The 22,035-nt window shown below is 37.9% G+C and overlaps 2 long non-coding RNA genes across 2 annotated transcripts; one reads left to right on the top strand and one right to left on the bottom strand.

Annotated features, from left to right (window-relative positions):
* Positions 1 to 78: 78 nt before the first annotated feature.
* Positions 79 to 21,703, bottom strand: LOC135483220 (uncharacterized). Its single transcript, XR_010446306.1, has 4 exons — positions 21,566 to 21,703; positions 1,785 to 3,851; positions 1,082 to 1,241; positions 79 to 774 (listed from the first exon to the last, which is right to left on the bottom strand). It is a non-coding gene; the product is annotated as an uncharacterized LOC135483220 (long non-coding RNA).
* Positions 6,313 to 18,730, top strand: LOC135483218 (uncharacterized). The gene is made up of 3 exons (XR_010446305.1): positions 6,313 to 6,444; positions 6,913 to 7,686; positions 10,917 to 18,730. It is a non-coding gene; the product is annotated as an uncharacterized LOC135483218 (long non-coding RNA).
* Positions 21,704 to 22,035: the final 332 nt, after the last annotated feature.

Genomic DNA, 22,035 nt, shown 5'->3' with positions numbered 1-22,035 from the left:
GCGATCAAAGAGGTACCGCTGGCGATTGGAGCAGTCGCCGGTAGTAGTTTTGAGAATAGACTATTCTCAAATTTCAATAATTCGCGCAAGAAGGAATTTTTTCATTAGACCATCTTTATTTCATTTCTGGATTACTTGATACGGAGCGTCAAATTTCAGTGCGATGCCCGTGGCACATGAAACAGGAAGGCGTAAACAAGTGGGTGGGTGGTTTACTTCCCAAACCAGATTGGACAGATTTACTCAAGAAAACTTAAAAAGAAAGTCAATTAGAGTATTCGGCTATCGTGTATTTTAATCTCCAGTCATCTTTCCATTATGTAAAATTGCCGAGATACAAAGTCTTCAGCGACAACATCCATTATGGCTGGTACACCGAATGCAGACGAAAAAACTCCCAATAAACAGGCATGTTGTTTAAACAGAAATTTATCAAAAATCGCGAAAAGATGTTGAAATTGCGCTCGGCCGCTTTATTTACTAAAAGTGAGCACGCAAGGTTCCATTTCGCAAGCTCTATATTTTGAGCAGTGAATATGACCGGTAAGTGTCCATCTTCCACCGCTTCCGGTTTTTGTGGGTTTAGACTGCCCAGCCCTTACATTCCGGATGTAACATCACGATGTAGCCAACTTCTGTCAGACAGGTATATACCGGAGGTCAGACTGACGGCCATCTTGCATGGTCATCCACTACGGACTTCCGGTCCGGCATTTGATCTCTGCTGACAGGCTTCCTGCAGCGCGAGATTGAAACCTCTCAATTATTGCAACTCTAAAAACAATGGAAGAGATCAAAGCAAAGAAGAAGCAGTAAATGGCTCTTATTTAAGATTTTGCTAAGTGTCAAACGAGCGGCGATGACCACTGAGTGCTGCCCGCCATCGCCTGGGGCAACCACGAGCAGTCAGCGGGAGTCAACCGACAGTGGTTGATTTAATTTGTCGCGTTTACACCTCCGTGATTCTGATAGCTGCAAATCAGATTATCGTCCAGAAGAGCATGGTTCTTGAACGATTTAATCCAGTTGGTTTACCAATCCTGAAGATTTTTGCCACAAATGATTGATATATTTACTGTACCTTACTACCATAAAACGGTGGTTAATTATCTTCGTGCGTGGTTGGGAGATTTCGCCGGTCCTCTTGTGTCGAGAAAGGTGAGGGTATTGCTTCCCTGGAAGAAGCAAGTGGGACGTGGGACAGTTAACACTTTCTTCCGTGATTGCAGAGGTACAAGCAACTGTTGAAGAAAACAAATCATTACCAGCAACTCTCAAGGTACCACATTAGTTTCGTGACCTTCTAGCACAGATGGGTGTGAAAGTTTTATCACATGGTTTTACGATTAGATCGCTATCGCCCCGGCAGAGTGTCATAATTAAGGGCTGCATCTTTCGGATTGATGACCTTTTGACGTGGCCAACGATACAGTAACAGATAAACCACCCTGGAGCAAAGCAGCCATTTGATCGCCTTGAGAAAGTGTTCTCTTTCTGCCCAATGTAATATTCACCAGAGGTTCTCAGATCGGCGTGTTGGATTGCTCGAAATTAACACCTCGTCCGACGCCTTTCACCTCTGTGGGTGTTAGGTTCGATTCCAGGTCGGAGCTACTGATGTCTTTTTCGACTCTTTCAAAATCACTATTTAAACCAAAATCAAATTTATTGACATGTTCGTACTGTCCTCCTGACACCCGTGATTTGCACGACCTTATTCTTTGTTCCACAAGAAAGAGCAGGCTGAGGAGGTATAGCGATGTACAGGTATACAGCAGACGTACTGATAGTCATGATGGTTCTTACAGAATGGAGCCAAGTAGTGTCAACATCTCAGAAATTCGGACAGTACCTCGTCAATCTTTCTCTCTCGTCCAGTACGTAGCATACACGGTTGTCATTTTTGTTCGGAGTCGATCTTGAGTGTCAATCCTGGGGGTTTACTTGAACGTTGCAAGGCTGTATCTTGACATCTATAATCTGTTCAATATCGTGAGAACCCTTTTTCTTATCTGGGCCCTTTTCATACCATCTGACCTGGGTTTGATCCTTAAACTCACTTCGTAGATCATTATCACAAATAGATCAATACACTTTAGTGGTACCATCTGGGCTTTTTACACTACACAATTCACAACTATAGCTGAGAACTTAGAGTAACCAAGAATGATATCACAAAAAGAAGAGCCTGTCTCAGAAAAGTTTTGTTATTGTACCCTAGGCAAAAAGCAATTATCCGATACTCATTACTGGCGTTAGTTGATTGCTGTCTCCTCCGAAGAAGTGGATATCTGGTCATGGAACCGACATCAGAATAATGATCTCAACATGCTCAAGATGAATGACTCAATCGTGTTGCCATATATCTTGGTCTAAGGTAGCACGAACTGGCAAGTTTACTGATTACTGTTTAATTGCAACACACCATTTGTTTGATTTTTGCCAGTAGCATCTAATCATTGAAACATATCCGGCGCCTACTCACAATCGATGTATTCAAGTACTAGAGAAACCTCGTATCGAGATCTTGTTCCGTGGTGTCAAGACGTTACGGAGCCTTTCCGTGGAACAAGACCGTGCCGGCAGATGAAATAAAAGGTAGTTAGCAAATAAAGCAAATCTCTTGAGAAAATTTGTGTTATTGCGTATATCAGTTCGATGAGATTGCTCGCGCCACTCTGACCGAGGTATGGAAAACCATTTTATGTTGCAAACCACCAAGCCGTTTCCTTTATGGAGTATCTGATTTCTTATAGTTGAAAGAAACCAGGTCACCAAGGTTTTTACCTCTGATCAATTCCGAGGTGCTTATAAGGCACAGATGAGCGAATACCAGACAGCGTTCACCAACCCTGCATGCCGACACCAGATTCGTTTTTGAAAGCAGTTGTTCCGAATGTATGGCGCCAAATTCAGTGATTGATCAACCAATTATGTTGTTAATGACTCTGACACGTTTTGTAGGAAAAGAACCCCGTCTCAGAGTCATTCGATCGGTCTCGACACGTTCATCCAACAGGTAGAGCAGCCAGCCGTCCTGTCGCCATCAACTCGCGCATCAGGCTGGTCCGAGCATTGGTATCTCATTACCTTGGTTAATCAATACCGAAACGTTTGCTTCTTCGAACGTCCGACCTTCAATCCTGTTAAGTGTATGTAATTTCCGTGTCAAAAAGTCTAAAATTCAGGGAATTCAGTCATTCCTTTCACACAACAACTGTACCAGTGCCCACAGTGGTGATTGGTGAAATGCTTTTTTCCTTACATGTATTTTGGTGGGTGACAATTCATTCAAAAGAACTGATAAGGGGTAGACATTTTTCTGCTTCTATAATCATATTGGAGACAACCAAAAGCCGTTGAACATCGACGCCGAGGTTATTGTGGGAAAATTACAGTGTGAACCGACCACAACACCTTTGCTATAAGTTTGATGTTGATGACACCTCTCTGGTCGCATATTATTTCAATTTTTATCAAAGTTCTGTCAGATGCAGCTGAGTTCCATATATTTTGCTTCCAGTTTGTTTGCTAGTCCCATTAACTTGCGTTTGTTATTGCGCAAAAGCCAACATTTTTAGGCACTTTAGCCCTCGAGCATGTTTAACTGGGGTAATTTGTCACCATTGCGATGAGTTTGCGAGGCAAAATTTAGTTTAACGAACTTCTCATAGGCGGCTAACCCATCTCTTGTATTTGCGGATTTCTCTCGGCGTTATCGCAATTCTCTCAAAGTACTTGACACAGGAACAAGTAGTGGTCACAGCCGTGCCGTGGATAACGCTCTACGTGCAGTCATCCCTCCGAGGTACCGAGAATATGATTTGCATCGTCACCAATTGCGGCCTTTCCTGAAAGTAGAAAGTTTTGAGAATGATTAAGTTCAGAGTTACATGTACGATAACGTATTGAAAATGTATCTTTACAGGAAATGTAAAATCAACAGCAGACTGAAAAGGGTGTAAACACAATGGAATGACGCAAAGTTTAATCCCACTGGCAACGACTTTAGTCTCGAGTCCAAGAAATAAAGATATTGTTGTCAAAGGAGCATGAAATTCGATGATGACGATGATAATCGAATATGATAAATTGACACGCAAAAGTGATCACCTGATTTTTGTCATGAGATTGAACAGTCGCCAAATAATGATCATAGTTCTCCCTATATCAATAAAGACGCATGTCACACACCGGACACGGGCCTCGCACAGAAAGAAATTGTGATTTTTTTTTAGATGTATTTCTTTAGCTTTTTTCCTAAAATTCGTAACACATGGGTGGAGTACCTGAAGACGGAGAAATGGCTTATCATTCTAAGTCGCGTTAGTAGGCCGAATTTCAACACAACAATTGAAAAAAAGGACTGTAAAACACGGGGAGTGAATTTTGATAGTTCGTATTCGCGAACGCCCTACATATATATACATATATATATATGCATCTACGCATATGCGAAGATTGCAATATTAAGACTGGAAAAGATTTGTGCCAAGATGTTGAATTTTTCACATCATTTCCTAAAGGCTTTTTTCAGGGTGAAAAATTTGGCTTAGTTTGTTGTCCTTATACGTGTATAGGCTGACTGAGGGATCACATTCATGAAAGCACACTGCATTAACCTCACTTATTTTCTTTCAGTACTAAATATCTATATAGTCCTGTAACGACAGGCGAAGGATTCTATAGGCAACATTGCATGTCGCAAAGCAACTGATACCTTTTCAAATATTTTGAAAATAACGCATAAAGCATAGAAAGCGCATGTACTTGCTTAAAAAACTGGCTCAAATTTTGTTCATTTTTTAACGAACGTAATCTTTGACGACTTTCTCAAAGAAATCGTTCAGTTGAAAATTACAAGAAACATCGCGAAAAGACGCCGATTTCTTACTGCGCAGTAGACATTAATCTTGACAGAAAAAAAACGCTGAGCTCCCGCCCATTATATCAATCTCCATTCATTTCCTTATCATGTCGATCATGACGCCCCGTCCATCATGTCTTTTAATTAGAATGTTAACCATCTATTTATGAGGTCAGCCTTTTTGAGCGTTTACACATGTACCTGCAAATAAAATGCAAAAGGGTCCAATAATGAGATAAGTCGCGATCGTTTCTCGACGGAAAAAAGTAAGGGTTCAGGATCTTTAACCTCCGGTCCCTCTTGAATAGCAAGTGGCCAAAAACGATGTTTCAGACAAAAGATCGATGTTATCAAGATTTGCCCGGATAACACTTTCATAAGACGTCACAGTAGAACAATGGGAATTTAGGCGGCCTAGGTGCGAGCGGGCTTTGTTCAAAGACAATAGATCATGTATTGGGCGAGGCCGTTCATTTACAAGGTTAGGGGAAATGGGAATTATAGAGGTTGAATTTCCCCCTTTCCTATTCCACTACGAATCGATGTAACTAACAGTGGGCTTCCATTTTTCCATAATTTGTGGGATGAATGTACGATATAGAACATGGCAGTTCCTGTCTAAAATGTTTGGCAGACCTTTTAAGCCTTTAATATCAATGATAGGATTGTACTCGTTTACTGTGGGCCCTAGGATGGCCGCATGGTCCCATATGATCAAGCAAACCTTACCAGGCCTCTGGAACCAAAATTCTTAGTTCCCAACAGGTAACAGGTGAATGAGTAGGCCTACTGCCCAATAGGGGGTCACCTGTACATGTAGTATTGATGCAATGCACTACATGCACTACCAGGACTCCCCTGTCTGGCCACGTTATGGTTTTGCCCGTCTGATGTTACGCCTTTTTAAGTCATGCGCTTCCAAGAAATGATTTTGGTGATTTCGCCAAATTTTTGTTTGTAATTTTAAAACAAAAACGCAGCATAATTTGGAATTCAAAGCTTTTATTTATACATCTACTGATCTGCAATACTCATCTCACGTTTAAAGATCATGATTTTAATTGTGCACTTCTTTCATTTCTAATCTATTGAGAAAGACGCCCTGTGCAGATAATACCCGGTATATGTTTCGGTTCGTTGCCACGTATGAAATTCGGCCATATTTATGACGTTGTCTGAAAAAAACAATGGCGCCCTGCCAAGATGCGATCGATTCTCTTCAAGTAATTCAAAATGCACCCATCTATAAATAGATTTTGGAAATGTATTTTCATACATTAATTGTCCTGATTAACCTTTGAAAACTGGGAGTCATTGAAAATTAGAGCACCCAAAGTTGCTTCATAAAACGGGGATATCACATTGAAAAAAATAACGGCAATTTGTCAACAACGAGATGCGAGAGTATAAATACGAACTGCGCAATACCTGCGCTCAGTGAGCAGTAAGGAGTCAACTGGCGATTGTTATGCTACAGGAGACGACTCCTTCAGAAAAAAACCGTTAAACCCTGCGGCTGAAATCAAATCTCTCAATTTCTTTTACTTGTTTTGTGACTTGGACGCCTTATTTGTCAGGTAAGTGGGAAAATAAAATAACTTTTTTGTGTTACTCAGTAAATTTCGATAATTTTGTTAAGGGTTGTTTTGGCCAGTTTGTCGAGAGTTTTGAGATCTCGTTAATACCGAGTTGAGTATCATCTAAACAGAATATTCCTACCGTTCCGCTTTCTTCTGATTGCAGATTTGGAAACGTAACAATAATCGACATGTTTTTAAATATATGTCTCAGCGTAAAATATTTTGGTCGTTTCAAAAAGGCCAAGTATTATTGTTTTATCTGGTAAAAACAAAAACAAATTATTAATAACAATGGAGGATTTACTTGTGTTCGCTTCATGCAGTTTCTCATACAACAAACAGATGTCAGCACTGCTGGGTAAACAAACTGAGTCATACCTGCCTCGTGTTGGAAATGAGCGTGATATTATAATTTGAATAGCGACAAAACCATGATATCATCACAAAGCGTGAATTACATTTCAGCGCAATCAATGCCAGAAGGAGGGTCGTCCCTAAGTGGCTTCACATTGAACTTCTGAGCACGTGGTTCCCGCCCATTCGGTGCAGGAGTGAGGTGCCAGCAGCCAATGAAAGTCGCACCCCGTGTTCGTCACGTACCAACCAGTCACGTGACAATCAGTGGATAAAAAGGGAAATTTTGCGCGGGAGCACCAGTCAACAATAATATCAGCAAAAGTGGAGGTTAACTTAATGTCTCCCAAAAGAAGTTAGAAACCACTTCTTCGTTCTTAATATATATAACAGCATTGGATTATAGAGTGTTTCTCGAGGAGGGTACTCTACTTCCCCAAACATTAGTTGAAACAAACAAACAATATGCATATTGAGGAAGCTGCAGATGCAGTGAACTGCGACGTGGAAGCTTTGATGCTTCAAGAACACAACGGATTATTTACACCGAATTTGGACTATGGTGCACAACCTTCTTGGGATTACTCTATGAATTCCAGTGCAATGGATCAGAGGACTTTAGACCAAGTTGCTCTCCATTTGCGCCTTATAGGCGATGACTTGGACTCTCACAGTGTTTTGAAGCTCCGTCGGAACTTACCGTTACAAGTCCTTGCTTGGAGAAATGTCTTTGAGGTGCTACGGCCGACAGGTTTCATGTTGCAGGCCCTGATTTGGATCTGTGACAAATATGTCGAACACCAGTTATAGCATTGGGACTATTTGCAATCTTGTATGTTCGATTTACCTCAAGATTATGACTTAGGAGATGTTGTGCTGAATAAGGTAAAGAATAAAAGTTTTCTTTAAAGTTGCATGCCAGACATTGGTTCCGAAAATTTCGGTGGTGCTTTCAATAAAAAGTTTGAATGTTTGCTAGAACTATCCCCTTTGACACTGTGAATGACCAAAAAACGAACTGGAGAATCTGAAAGCCACTCTGTTGCCAAAATTATTCACTGGTAAACGTCATGATACACATGTAATTACATGAAACTTTATCGGAGTAGGCTCGGTTTGAACGTCAAAACATTACAGATAGATCATCATAAAAAAAAGCAGATACCGATTCCCCCTAAATATAAGGGCGCCTACAACGCCATCTGAAACAGAAGATATAGTGAACTACATGTAGTGAACTCGAGCGTGGAAGATACAGCTTCCTCAAGAACACAACGGGATCATTTACACCAAATTGGGACTGTGTTGAATTGATTATTTTATTAACGTAATAAGCTACTGCTTGATTTTATAAGCAATCTTAGCCGAGACATTCAGTATTTAGAAACTTACAAATATAACTGTAGACTAATTGTAATATTTTTATTGAGACAAGGGGACAAACTGATATAAAGGAAATTGTTAGTGTTCTGCATGTATTATAAAATCTCAGAGTGCCGCATGGTTGCCCTCAAAACTAGAGGAACACCTACGTATTGCACTGTTTATTGTATTACATTAACTTATAGATACTGACTTGTGAGAGATAGGTAGGCCTAAATATATTAAAAGACCAGCTAACATTCTGGCTTGATGAATCATCGTTAAAATACGATATTTAACCCTTAAAACAATCGTACATATACATGCAGTGTCTGCTTTTATAGGCCTATGCCGCATCAACAGGATTATGGAAATCTGGTTGATGAAGTTTTAAAACATATTGTTAAGTTATATCAAAGTTGATAACGAGTAACAATAATAATGAACCGCCATGAAGGTAACCATATCACTTTTCGCGAATTTATCATGTTGAACACAAACGCGTGTTCATCTTTGAGTCATTAATTTCATGAATGGCTAGAAATATACTATTTCCTGATGCTGATACATTGGGCGTCGATTAGTTTCATTAAAAATATTATGAATCAATCAATGAATGAAATCATATTGATCATTACTTGATGTAAACTATATACTTCCTGACCTAAAAATTCTACGCTACGATGGACTCAACTAGGCCTATGCCGATGTTGTGAGTCATACTGAATGTTGGTGTACTCACAACATGGTTGTTGTGACGCCCTACCAGGACTTTAGGTGACCTATATTCTCTTCGGTATTGAAACGAAATCGTATTAAGCCGGATGTCTCTTTTCATATACGTATATAATTGACATACTCTTCGCACATGTCATGTACCGTTGTAATCTATCGACGCGATCGTGTACCTCGGTCATTAAGGTTAGGGACTATGGCTAAAATACTAGTGCTAGTATGTATTATGTTTACACGGCCTATTCGTGCAGTTATAACACAGGCAAAAAATTCATGAAATCAACCCTTGAAACTAAAGAATTCTATAAATTCAGTCTAATAATAAATATGTTACGGTGTAAAAGTCCAGTGTGATCGTGAGGAAAAAGCTTCCACCTCACATTTCACTGCATCAGGCTCATTTACTCATACTGTTTAGTGTTATCAGTATGTAGTCGATATTTCATTGGCTACATTCAGTGTTCTTTGTTGCTCTACCGATTTTAAGTAACAGAAAGATACGTGTATGTCTCGAATTATATTTGTTCTTGCCTCAAGTAATTGTTTTGTATTGGCACTTTCATGTGGCAGCATGCATGTCGAGGCTATAATGGACTCCGTCCAAATTCAGACACTTAAGTATTTATGTTCTTGATTCTTTGGCCAAGTGCCTTGATATTTTCTTAAATATGGGCCAGCGGCGATCAGTAGAGTGATTTTAACATACGTAACATATACATAAATACATAATGGGCCTGAAACTATTACTTAAGGTCATGCAACATTATTTTTATTTTTTTAAATTTTTTTTTTCGTCTTAAACAGCAGGTATGTTTTTTAGTTTTATACATTAAAATAAAATTTGTACTATATTTCAAATAATACTGGTAATAGTTTATAGCGTGTACATGCTCCTGTGTATATCGTACATAATTTAAGTAATTTGCTGAACCTATTTACCATTAGCATAGCAGTGTCCAATCATGAAATAAAAAAAACCTTTTAGTTTTTAGGAAAGCAAGGCCATGTTATTTAAGGAAGGATATTTTCCTCTGGTGATTTCCTTTGACATTATTCAACTGTGTCACTTTGATCTGAGAATTGCTAATCTAAAATGTGCTACGCAATTGCATTGCCGAGAGATTAATGCAATCATCGATCCGTTTACCTGTTCCGCATGTATTTTCATGTAGCCATGGAGGGTGCATGCGCACTGGTTTAACCACGTGGGTTTGTTTGTAAACATAGAGCAAAGCTAGGTGACGTCATCACCAGAACTGCCATGGGCGTTTCTCACAATGTTGAAATAGGAAATGGACGATTACAAAATAGATTATCTGAATATGATAGAGCATATTCAACTATTTGTGTCTTTCTTTTTATGCTAATATTTTTTTGGGCCTATACAGGTCATAGAAACGGTACACACTATATCCATGATATGCATTTAATTCTGATGTAGATTAGTAAATCAAATGTGTAGGTCCTTTGCAATTGACATCCGCGAAGCTTCCAATGAAAAAGTCGTAAAATATATTCAACCCAATAAATAAATAAATAAATAAATGATACATGTACATTGTAATGATTAATCACACTCGGGACAATATCTCGTGTTATATTCATTGCGTTCTTCAAATAAAAGTCATCGCCTCTATTCGATTAATCTTCAGGAACATGACAGGGGTCATAATGTTAAAAAAGTGACCCAAACGCATTTTATCTGATGCAGTGAACTGTGGGAGATATAGCTTCCTCAAGAACACAGCGGTATTACTTACACCGAATTTGGACTGTGTTGAACAATCATCGTGGATTCGATTATTTGTTATTCATTCAATTGACAAGTTGCCAGTTGATTTTACAATTAGTTTCTAAAACGATACTCACAATACCTTTTTGAAGTCATCCGGGTGTTTATTATTTCAGCAGCCCACAAAAGAAACATATATTCATGTACATATATATATACATGTTTATTGGACAGGACCATCTCCACAGTCTGATTTTATAAGTCCTTTTTCCTTGTATCCTTGCAGGTCCATCGTTTGATGATGAACAAGTCGTAATCTAGAACAAGTCCACATCGCAGCGATAAATAAACTATGCAGTTGTACCGGGGAGGTATTTAGTCAAAGATCATTCTTTATACTTCTAGGCTCCGGCTCTGAACTACAAGAATAATTATGTTCACGAGTGATAGTCTAGAGAAGGGTCAACGGATTGACAACTGCTCTGGTTTGTCATCTTGTGACATCATCAACCGACCCTCATACTCTGCTGCGGGATAGCTGCGATTTTTTAGAAATGAACTATTTCAACGTCATTATCAGTGTGTGCGTCCTTTCTGGTCCTGTTTTTTGAGTGCCTCGGGATATCTCAGGACAAAACTTTGGTCCATACGCTACAGGGATTGCATCAGGTTGTTCACTTTCCACTGAAAGGACATTTATGTATTGAACGTGTACTTCGTTCCGTTGTCTGCATACGACTACATTCCAATTTTTATATGTCTTCTTATGGTACAGACGAAATGGACATTCTTGACTTCGTCACGAAAGTAATTTGCTCTGCACATGTGCAGCCAATGTCCACCTCGAGAGGCCAAATATTTGTGGTATTCAAAGATGACTACCTCACTACTACTACTAGGACGTTGTTTTTTAGGAATCCAGCAAACATTATGCCTTTTCCGTTATCAGATCTAAATACAAGAACGGGAGACTGTTTATTGCGAGATTGGCTATCCTTTTCCATACAGGTGCCCATCTTCCTGTTCATCTCATAGACAAGCCGTGCACACATCAGTTATTTATTAATTTTGGAGAACAAGCCGAGGAGTTTATCGGAACTTTTTTGATTGCTGAACAATGCAAAACTCCAGGGAATGCAGCAAGTCTTTTCTATTTTCGGTGGTATGACAACACTGAGTGGTACATGTAAGTTGTAGGTTTTTCAGATTACCGTTTTATTGATTTTATGGCATCATTCTGGATGCTGGTTTAAACTTGACATTATTGATATATGTCTTCCTTTTGAATCCTGAATAGGAATTACGATTTAACTTCCAAACATTTACCTTCTATGAAGTACTCATTTCTGCAATTATGACATATTCCTTCAAAAGTCCATATAGGTAGAGATACCTTGGCTATTTGGGTGGGTTGAATTATTAATTTAGAATTTAGGAAGTTCTGTCTTGTCTCTGAATAGAGCGGAGGCCAATCTAATGCTGCACTTTAGGTCTGTTCTAAAGGTTGGCTGAATCATTTTATATGAAAACCACGACTGGCTTCCAATCCTGAGCGAGATTAACAAGAATTGATTTTCGTACGGATTTCTGACAAAAGAATAAGAAAATATCATGCAAATGCAAATACTTGAATCAACGAAGGGCATTCATGACTTTTGGCCCTGTATCTACAGCTTTCTAGGCTTATCCCAGCTTGTTATCCAGCAATAGGTTTTCATTGTGTAGAAAACGGTCCTTATGTTTTTGTTCCAAGTGAACAATGTTTCTTTCTTCTCACTTGACAAACAGACCTCCAACAACATGCTTCAATGGGCTTTGGTTCATACATTGAAAAATATCAATATGACATGTAATATTTTGTCGCGGAATCCTTCTCGGAATTGGTACAGGTGCCAGGACTCAAAACAGGAGTATTATAACTCCAACACTCTATAATGTGAGTGCTATCATCAAAGCCAAAAGGACATATGACACGTGGCCTTTTTGTGATCAAGCATGAACTAATTGAATTTAGGAGCAGTGCAGCTGATGACATCAAGTATGCCAAATATTTTCAGGGATCATGTAAATTCCCAACTGACTGATGTCACCTGTTAAAACCAGAACATATTAAGATAGACAGTAACCCATCAATATTTCTGGCGACATCAAAATTGATGAACAATTTCTGAGGGCACTTGTTGGGATTTCGAGTGTTTTCAACCGCAATGTGAGACAGTCATTAAAATTCCCAACTTACTGATGTCACACCTGCACATATTAAAAGAGCAAACACGCCCAAATCTCAGCTACTCCCTGTCAAACATGACCATTGGAAGGAAATTTCTTTTTGTGAGCTAGTGTTTTGAAGAAAACATGTTATTTCGGAGTTTTCCTGTTTTCTTCAAATTTTTTATTCCATGTAAATGGTTCGGCCGTGGAAAGACGTCTATTTCTTCCAATGTGTTGCTTAATAAGAATAATCATCAAATTCGAGATGCTTAAAGTTAAAACAAATGAATACAGGTTTGAAGTATGATTCTGGAAGTCTGTGCCATAGTCACTTGAGAGATACCACCAACTCGTGTTCAAGACAATACTGAGACAATGGTCCCTTGATCGGACAAAAGTAATCAAGGTATCTTAACCTCTTGGGTAGAGCAGTTCCCTGAACATGCCAAAATACTCGAAAAGGCTCTATTGTTGTCTTGTAGGTAATTTGCTAAGGCTATAGACAATAAAATAAGAGGATGAAGTCACATAATCACAACCAATCAGATGTAGGTCATTTCATCTTGCTACAGGCATAACATTATTCAATGAAGTTTGTTTATCTGAGTTTGGTTTACCTATGTATGAGACTAAGAATATCATTCTCCAGAGACATAATAGGCCTACAGTATGTAGGTTTGTGCCAAAAAAGCTTGTTCCAGCTTTCATTGTATACTTTCATTTGCATCAGTTCTATAGCTAATTCCTTTTTGCCCTGTTAGAACACCTGACGGAACCCCTTGTCCAGTCGAGTTGAAGGATAGTGTGATAAAACGCCCCTCCTAAGTATCATAAGGTCAGAAGATACTTTATACCAAACATTTTGAGCCCCCTTCTTCGTACGGTGATATCGAGGGCCAGTTCCGGGGGCCAGTTTCAGGGTCAACAAGGTCAACAGTCAATGATATTATCTATGGTTGGTTTGCACTATAGTTCAAAAGCGATTCCAGGATCCGAAGGGTTGCTAGAAGGATTCCGGAATAGCTCCGAGTGACAGTAACTTTTCATTATTAATAGCTCGTGGCACTAATTTTTCGAGACCCTGTGCAAGAGCGTGATGCAATCTAATAAATGTCACTAAAGCACAAAGTTATGGTGGAACCCTCTTTTATTCGGACTTCCCGCTTTCCAGCGGTCTCCAGATTTGAGCGATTTTACTGTACTGTTTAGAATAATCAAGGCTCCCTCCAGTGTATATATTATATTATGCGTTGTAAAATAATGGACTCGTTTTACCTTTGCTGAGTGTGCCACTTTTATTTTGATATTTAGTACATTGTAGTTGTAACATTTTAATGGCATAACTTATCAGACTTGCCTCGTTTCTGTCTTCAGAAAATCCTTGAGCCACAATTTGACATGGGGCGATGTAGAATTCAAGATTTCATGGCTCCTTTATCAATTTCAATGCCATCATTTCGAATTTTTACCTAAGGTCACAATTTGAATGATAAACTTCTCTGTAAAGGAAAACCTCTTATTCGGAAAATTGTGTAATATCAATAGACATCCTTTGAATCCACCAACAGAAGGTCTTGCTACGACTTTTGATTGGTCGGTGTATTAACGTATGCATTCACTATACACTAACTGATTTTCATAGAGTACTAACTATATTGTTTCCAAGGGCCTACTGATTGAGTAAAAATGGGTTATCTTCAGTTTGCAGCCTATGGATGCTTTATATTACGCTCAACGAGATGTAGCCACATTTTCTTATAACTCTTTCCTCTTGTGTTCATTCTAGTTTCAATGTATTTTTATTGTACATCTCAATTGTTTTGTAAAAAACGTTTCTACATTTTTTTGCAATTTTTTCTAACATTATCCAAGAATTTTCGGTTTTGCATTTTTTTACATTGCCTTTTAATGTTTTTGTGCCATTTATCAAGAAAATATCACCATGTATTAGAACACTTTGTATAAAGCTTTATAGTGTCACATTGCTTTAGAAGTATAAAATACTAGTACGTGCTTACTCCAGCTTCACGAGCTAAGACTGTTGATGAATATTCAGATTACAAAATTACAATGAATAATGGTTGTTTAATTTCGTTCAACAAATCATTTAGTCGGCCACATCAATTCACCCGATGGCCATAACGTCATATTTCGGCTTGGCCTTTGTCTCCATTTTGTAAACATAATGGGAACTGTCTTAGATCCGTAAAACTAGAATTTGTATAATTTGCTGGGTAATCAAGCTTTTTGAACGAATGAAAGCCTTGCTGAAATCATTGCACTAAATTCTTGACAATTGAGTAAGTTAATCAATTATTTCACGCAGTTTCATTGCTTGACATAATTTATTGACTTAATTAACTTATCAGGGTGAGTAATTATCTTCAAAATTCTTGAAAGTACTATTAATCAACAGACGCTTATAATTAAAGACATTTTAGGTTCGAAGAATTACATGTATATGTAGTGTACGTCGTATTACATGTACGTTTTCTAAAACGAAAATGGCAAATAAAGCTAATCAAAATTTGGGCATTTAAACAATTTTTTTTATTTTCAAAAAATGTATGAAAATACTAAAATTCGTGTTTTCATTTATCTAGCTCATTGTTTCAATTCACTTCTCTAGTCATTTAATGGGTTTGATTTTTTCGGAGATATAATCCTTTGGGTGAGATAACTCTTATTCAAAGTCAAATCTCGTGGAAACGTTGAATATGAGTACTCATCGATATCCATCATCCATTTTACCCTTGTTTTGTTTCATCATTCGCTCCAACAAAAATTTAAAGTTCCGATTTTTCAATCCAGATTTTCGATCTTTACGATTCGGTTGCAGCACTGTTATTGTGCTTTATGATTCGGGAACATGAGTTCCAAAGTGCTCATTGGTATCACTCTCTTCTGTATATAGTTCATAGTTGTAAATAATAATTGTAAACAGTATCAAATGCACCATGACAATTTATGTACATATTGGTTTGTTTTGTGTAAAATATTTGATGTTCACTTGTATAGCAACTACAAGTAATCTCTGTTAATTTTGTCAAATCGGCGTATTCACATTCATATCCGATAGAATGGAAAGTGGTGTTCATCCTCAACATGGAATATTTTAATGAGCATTGTGACTGAATATAGTGTTTGTGAAGCACGCATGATTTCAAAATGAACACAAGTTCATATTATGTTGCATATGTAAATATACAACTATACCTAGAAACGAGAGATATACCTCTTAAAGATTAGAAATTTATTCTTTTCTGACACAGAACCTTTTGAAACAGAAGCTTTTTATATTAATCTGAACACAATCAGAATAATTTCGTACTTCCGTTTCTAGGGATACAGTTGTGCCAAATTGTTGCTTGCACGATCTCATTAAGTACATGTCTGCAAAGAAAAATATGTCCCATTGAAATAGGAATCGCTTTGTAGATCCATTGTTTCTGTGGTAATGATATCATGAGCTAGTGGGTGGGGGTTAGTCAAAACACTCCATTGTCAAGTTTGGTTGCAAAATTTCAACTTGAAAAGATGTTAGCTTAGAAGTAAACATTGGGATTTGGCCAGTAATCACATTGTTCAAAATATACGTAGATTAGTATAGTCTAATAAATTTTGCCTAGTTTCAGATAGTTTGACAGATTTTGGTTTAACGGATTCATTTTTATTTGGCTGCCTCTTTTCATATCAAAAGAAAAACAACTATTGATAACTTGTAAGTTCCTCTTGACTCCATTCTTACAAAATATCTCGTCACATTTTGATGACATAATTGCTACCTTGTGGTAAACGTCGCCTGGTCCATTTTGACATCATCACATATTGTGATGACGTATTATGGGGTTTTGTAAATCAAACTGACTAACAACTGAGAGAACTATAATTTTGCTTGCAAACAATACATTCCTATACATGTAATAGTTCTTCTGTTTCTAGCCTTAAATTTTAATTTTTGAATACTTTTTGTTACCCCAGTTAGATCCCTATTTATTCTATGATATTGTATCATTTTTAAACAATGATAGCACCATATAATAACAAAAATTTATAAGGCTCGCTTATAAATTTTTGTTGAGACCCTTCGTCGAACAAATATGGTGCAAAGTCTGATGAATATGCAATATTTTGGAAGGTTTTTAGATTATCACCCTTTTATACTCCGGAATTTCATATTGTCAACAATTCATTCATAATGAATCGTTGATATTGTGTATGCATGACTTCCCAATGCCTCAGTGTATTAATGAGCTGTCGAAAACGCACCAATTTATGTACAGTTTGGGGATGGTTTTGTTGGTTTGTAACATCAGGGATCCTTCGCACCCATGACGAAAACTTCAATTTTTAGAAATCTAAAATACATGTACTTTCATTAAAGTTGGAATTATGTATACAGGTATTATTTTGATATTAAGATACTAGTATATGTTTTTTCAATGTTTGACTTTTTCCTTTCTAATTCTTTGACTTTTCGCAGTTCATGCAATCTGTCATGTCGAATGTCTAGAAAATTGATGAATATGTGCAATCGATGAAACGTAGCATTAGAATAAATATGTTGGAGAAAACAATATAATTTTTACCGAAAAAAAAAAAAATTGTCAAAAAAATGTCCTTTCTAATATTTAGCCACGAGTAAGAGTTTTCGTCATAGGTCTGCGTTTGGAAGTAGAGAATAACACCATTTTAGATATCCATGTATAACAACTGTTTCAAGAATCAAACAATTACTGGTGAAGGGTGGTACCAACCTTAGCAAGTCATAGTCTAGTTGTGTCTAATTTGAAATATTTTACTGGGAAGTGGAAAGTATCACTCCAACAACAAATCTTCAAAATCTTTGCGAAGCAGTGTGTTTGATACCAAACTTAGCTAATTTGATGTTAAATGATGGTAAGCTAGTCAGTGAATGACTTGTATAGGATATATGGGCATTTTGTGTGAATAATGTTGGTAAGAAACGTTTTAAGCATTTTCTCTCCTCATGAATGTTTTCTTGACACTTATTAAGAGTGTACATGTAGCAAATCGGGGAAGATTTTTGATAGCACTGTCTCAATATTTAAAGAAACGTTATTTTCTCAGTCCTATGGAAAATTCTAGAATCGCGATAACTCTAGGTTGGTATTGGTTATATAGCTATCATTTGAACAAAATTACTTGTCACATAGTTTTGGCTAGGCCACTTTTCATAGTACGAGGTCTACATATTTGGGAATTCTCTCAAATCGAAATATGCATGGGATGACCATAACGAATTTTGTGGTCAGTTATTCATTCTGCAGTCAGTTTTAGTGCGGGGGCTAAACAAACTAGGGTCTCTTTTCGGTTGATTCAGATTCTGGAGTTTGTCATGTTTTTCCATAGATATAAGATAACATAAGCAAACCTGATAATCACGGTCATTTTCCAGATCTGTTATTTCAGTCGGAAATACTGATATACCTACGCTGCATTATATCTTTTCCCTGGATTAATTGTCAAAAATACTAAGAGTCACTGACCTGTCTGCAGTCGTCCAGCACCACCACAGTTCTCTGCCACTTCTAGAAAGGTCATAGACAGTACGTTTTGATTGACGAAATGAGAGAGATCAATATAGAGAAAGAAGTGGCATTGAATCGTACTCGAGGCCGACTGGAAAAAGTGGGTTTTAGGCAACACTAGAGCATTTTAAGGGGTCATAATTTCTTGTTAGAGTTTTCAGAGGTTGCTTGATGAAATATTGTAATAGAAAAATATTCCAACTTTTGAAGTGATCTCATTTGTATCATAGATAAACTATTGTTTTGTTTTTTTTGTACTCGAGACGTGCAATATATTTTTGTTAATCCAGAAAAAAGAAATGGAAATTGAATAAACTGAATAAAATTTGAAAACTCCAGAAAAGTCTCATAGTTATTATTGTCACATATACAGTATAATTCAGTTTGTAGCTATTCATCGGTTTTTTGAACATTGCAACATCGAACAATCAATCTCTCTGGCTCCATCTCTAAAACGTATCCCTTGGTCCGAACCTTTCGTTACAGAAGAAAATAAATCTTAGTTGGTTATTTTCTACAACACCAAAAATACGATTGCGCTTACACAATGTCAGATAATGATTGCTGCACATGACCGAGGTCTAGCAAGTGAAGTGAATTAATCACGAGGCAGGCCTAGTGGTCTATGCTTCCCTTACATAAGGGCATTAGAAATGGTTACAGAGACGGCCCTGGAAATTCAATATCAGACCAAATTTACCCCAGAACCTGTTTATGACGAATGTTGCGAAAATATTGCCTGCTCCTGCAAACCTCGTTACCGCTGTGAAAGCTAATTTAGTCTTCCCTGAGCTAGGGCGGTGTTTGGACAAAATAGTCACTTAGGAAAACGAGTCAAGGGGATGCACATCGGGTCGTATTCGGTAAGGAAATTTTTTTTTTCGTTTCTTTTGTCTTTATAAATTTACTCTTGTCCAGCACTTGATTTCCATGCATGTCATCGCTTGGTTAGTGAAAAGGATTTCACGGGTATCTGGAACGATGTACATTGTACTCAACGGCAGTGTTGAAATACATCATTCAATGTGCACTATTTACATCGTTGACTTATCGCAAATTCAATTTCAAATTTCAATTACTGGGCTTAAAACCTGCAAGGCACTTTTGGTCGTCCTCCTGCTGTGAATTCGCATTGCAAATGTCAACAAAGATTTCACCTATGAGGTTTTGACTGCATTTATCCTGATAATCCCATTCATGCACTGCATGATGATCAGCATTCCAGATGTCTTTTTTCTAGGAATCAGCCTCGCAGACACAAGCTGTTTAAAAATATTCGTTACTCAGCCATTCAGGAGTAATTCCTGGAAGTTACTATAAGGTTATATCTACAATTCGTGTATCATCGATTATTTCATTGCAGACGTCTGGGTCATTTATCAGTCATTTCATTAATTAAGTCTGATTCAGGCAATGCAAGGGGTTGGACGGGATGCTATCAACAACACAACAACAGCAATTTAATGTATATTGAACATTTACGTAAATGCCAATTGTTTCGATAAATGAGTAGGCCTACCAGTTGGCCCTTCGTACAGAGATAAAATTTCGTTCACAGAAACCTCTGATTATCATGATAAACAGTATCTCTTCCAAACTAAACAACATTATTTATCTAATTACAACAATTATCCTGGCCCTTTATTAATGGGATGGGTTTCGAAAAAATATTTTGCAGTACTGTATCCGACAAACAAAGTGCCCAACGAAAGGACAGCCTGAGTAAACCTTCCCATTGCAGTTCCGTGTACCGGCCAGGAAATTCAACCTAATTTAATTTCAAAAATGATAATGTAAATATCAATTCCAAGGCCTATGGCAAAGTCACAGATGGGACATGCACATTGTATAAGCCCTGTTGTGACGATGATTATAATGAGTTTCTAGGAACAGGCCCTGTGCTGTACATTCAACCATACCTGTCAATCAAACTGCAGGTTGAATGCCTCCATTATTTGATCATAGGCCTACATGTTCATGTAAGGGTCAAGGTCATTCACCACATTGATATACAATTGGTCGTCTAGATTTATAACTGAATATTAATAAATCGATGCCATAGTTGAAGGAGAGCATACGGTATTTTCCAAGAAATGTATTAGTTAATCCTCATGACATTATAACAAAATGTGAAATAATGGTGCGTAAAGTTAAGGGTTGACCATAGGCGCCCTTGATACTACCATTCACTTCATTCTGATTGCTTTATGATCTTAAGTTCTAACCAAAATGGTGGTGCCTATGGTTAACCCTTAACAAATCAATGTTTTTCTGTCCATTCACTGCACGGTATGATATATGCGTGATGATACACGCGGGCAATTTATTATCAATGCATTTGCGCTTGCCTGCCTGCATGTTAACACAGGCCTGGAGTATCGCAATGCACTATATGATGCAGTGTTCCTAGGCACAATTCTGAAGAAGTCGCTCATTTTCAGCAGGAAATTTTTATAAGCTTATTAATATAAGCCATGTGCGTGGTTGTTGTAATCTCTTGCCAATCGGCAGGGCCAAAAAATATGTTGTATCACCGAAACCATTGGAGCCATACTACTCTATGCGGCAGCAGGTTTTTAAACGGCCTTCATGTTGAATGAGAAACAAGTAAGAGGACTGTGATTGCATTTTTCACAACGGTCTGAGAGAGAATAGCATTCTATTACGACGTATCATTCTGACAGTGTCGAGACACACTAACCGACGCACGCACTGCATACATACACGCACACGAACACATGCACATACGAGCTGCAAATAGCTTGGCCCTACTTCCTTCATCTTGTCAAAGCAGGATGTATTTTTGTACACTGCGGCCGCTGCGGGGGCGAATTATAAAGCATCAATCTTGTTCTGTGGAAAAAAGATATTTTTTATTTATAGCAAGAGCCTAAGTTATTATTGTTTTCATCAGACCTTACATTGGGCGATGTTTTCGTCACGTCCAGTAGTAACCAGAGGTAGATTTTAGTAGTGCAATTAACTATGGCATTAGTGTGCAGTCGAAGCCGCAAGACCATTTTATACAGGTCAATCAATCGATATTTCAAACCAGACACTATGTCAAATGCGAGATCGTAAAATGACTGACAACTTGTACAAGTAGGTAGATTCCGTGTTCTTTTACGGGGCAAATGTACACAGTAAATTATTAGTAATGACAAATGCTTACCGTGGTTTAAATGGTTTTATGGCCGAGAAGGCGTTAGAAATATCACCGGTACATGCATATCCTCAACTAGAGAAATATCGTGAAGGCGTAACCGGTCGAGACCGGTGATTCAAAGTGAGTCGCCGACTGTCATGGCCGACATTATACCCGGATGTACGTGAAGGAAGACTAGATTCACGTAATGCAAGCATGATGGAACACGAAACAACAAGACAACCAAGTTGTACATGTAAAATAAACAAAGTCCACTGAGCGCACTATCATAATTATTTGCTAGGACAGATGTCGAAAGAGGCCCTCGTCTTATGTATAAGCTTGAAATAATGTACAGGTAAATTAAAGAGCGTGGTTTTTGCAGCTGTAGGCGTATGTTGTTGCCAGAGCAATCAGGCGTATCTTTTGCCTCTGTTAAATATCGATCGAACAGACCCACAGCCGCGATGGTTTTGAGAGAGCGGTCATCATTCAAA

The sequence above is a fragment of the Lineus longissimus genome, chromosome 2 (genome assembly GCF_910592395.1).
Source record: "Lineus longissimus chromosome 2, tnLinLong1.2, whole genome shotgun sequence".
Lineage (NCBI taxonomy): Eukaryota > Metazoa > Nemertea > Pilidiophora > Heteronemertea > Lineidae > Lineus > Lineus longissimus.
The sequence above is the reverse complement of the archived record's forward strand: the minus strand, read 5'-3'. Positions and strand labels throughout refer to the sequence as shown.